General features: G+C 40.3%; 1 non-coding gene across 1 annotated transcript; it reads left to right on the top strand.

Annotated features, from left to right (window-relative positions):
* Positions 1–798: 798 nt before the first annotated feature.
* LOC141662722 (small nucleolar RNA R71) lies at positions 799–905 on the top strand. The gene has a single exon (XR_012550821.1). It is a non-coding gene; the product is annotated as a small nucleolar RNA R71 (small nucleolar RNA).
* Positions 906–2,099: the final 1,194 nt, after the last annotated feature.

A 2,099-nucleotide genomic window follows, 5' to 3' on the forward strand; every position in this document is an offset into this window, starting at 1 on the left:
TCTCCCGAGACTTGAGATTTTTCGGGATTTGCAACCTTCCCAGACCTCAATGTGATTGCCTTAACCTGCTCTTTAGCTTCCTTCCTTCCTGGCACTTCTGTGTCACTAGGTAGTGAACCAGGTTGACGATTCAGCAAGATATTGGCAATCTGTCCAATTTGATTCTCCAAGGTCTTGATAGACACCGCTTGCCTCTTACACATGAGCCTCAACTTCTCCAATTCAGATTTTTCATTAGATCGTTGCAGCTGGATTTATTGTCTTGGTGCATATTGTGATTGCTGAAAACTAGGAGAGGTGTGTTATTTTGATGAATACTGTTGATAAGGCTGCTGAACCGCTTTCTGAGTATTGCTCCAACTGAAGTTAGGATGATTGCGGTTGTTGGGATAATAGGTGGCTGGAACTGGTTACTACGACCTCTGGAAGTTGCTCAAAAACTGAGCTGATTCACTAGAAATAGCACACTGCCCCGTCTCATGGGCACCAACACAAAGCTCACAGACACTAATAATCTGATTAACTCCATAATTAGCCAAAGAATCCACCTTCATCGTCAAAGCCTTAAGCTGAGCAGCTATAGCAGTAGCTACATCTACCTCCAGAATTCCTGCTACCTTTCCTTGAGGTAGCCTCTGAGTTAGGTTCTGGTATTCATTGGCAGCCATCAGCTCAATCAATTCATAAGCTTCATCATAGCTTTTAGCCCATAAGGCTCCTCCTGATGCTGCATCAAGCATGGGTCTAGAAGTAGCACCCAATCCATTATAAAAGCAGTTAATGATCATCCAACCATGCATCCCATAGTGAAGACACTTTCTAAGCATCTCCTTGTAGCGATCCCAGGCCTCACATAAAGATTTTCCAGATTGCTGAGCAAATTGAGTAAGTGCGATTCTGATTGTAGCAGTCTTCCTCATCGGGAAAAAATTTAGTTAGGAACTTTTGAGCAAGAACCTCCCATTTGGTGATAGACCCTGGTGGTAGAGAATGTAACCAACACTTAGCTTTATCCCGCAGAGAGAATGGGAAAAGCCTCAACTTAATAGCATATTCTGAAATTCCATTGAACTTGAAAGTGTCGCAGATCTCGAAGAAATCTCCGATGTGCATGTTGGGGTCTTTTGTCGGAGAACCCCCAAACTGAACTGAGCTCTGTATCATCTGAATAGTGCTCGACTTGATCTCAAAGGTGTTAGCCGAGATGGCTGGTCGGACAATGCTAGACTGAATATTATTAATCTTCGGTTGAGAGTAATCCATCAAAGCCTTCGTATTCGCTTCTGGTTCTCCCATTGTAATAAGAGCTTCTTCTTCAACTTTCTCCTCGACAAGAACTTCTTCAAAAACTTCCTTAGCTACTACAACTTCTTCCTCAGCCTGATCCAGTGTTCTCTTACGAGACTGAGAACGCGTATGCATACACGCTCGCTAGAGTACCTGAAATACGACAAGGAAACAAGTAAGTAACAATGTCTGAGTCAATGAACTTTAACGACCACTGATGACAAACACATAAACTAAAAATTAACACCGAGTCCCCGGAAACGGAGCCAAAAACTTGTTAGGACGAAAATACGCGCTAATATTCACGCAAGTATACGCGATCACAAGTAATATAGAAGTATTTCTAGTTCGTTCCCACAAAGACCGGTTTAGGTTAATTTCAATCAATGCACTTATGCAACAATGGTATGGTTATTATTCAATGCTAAGACAAATAACAAATTGAGATTGTTTATAACTACGATTAACTAAGAAATTATACTAAGGAACATTAACTAAGAGATTAAAAGGGATTGATTACTATAAGACACAAACATGGTATTCTAACTTCATTACTACTTCATTCAATAGCCTTTTTGTTCTTAACCTTAGCATGCAATGGTGATGACACTAATCAGATAACATGAAACTAGTAAACGCCAACTTTCATTATACGAATACCCTATTACCAGACCTCCACAAAAGAGATGGAAGCTGAATAGACACCAATTATATTGAGACCCTATATGTCTATAGAATTTGACAACATAACGGTTTTAATTCACAAGTTATCTATCCTGATTACATAGGGCAAGTAAGATGGTTAAAATTAC

The sequence above is a fragment of the Apium graveolens genome, chromosome 5, assembly GCF_009905375.1.
Source record: "Apium graveolens cultivar Ventura chromosome 5, ASM990537v1, whole genome shotgun sequence".
NCBI lineage: Eukaryota > Viridiplantae > Streptophyta > Magnoliopsida > Apiales > Apiaceae > Apium > Apium graveolens.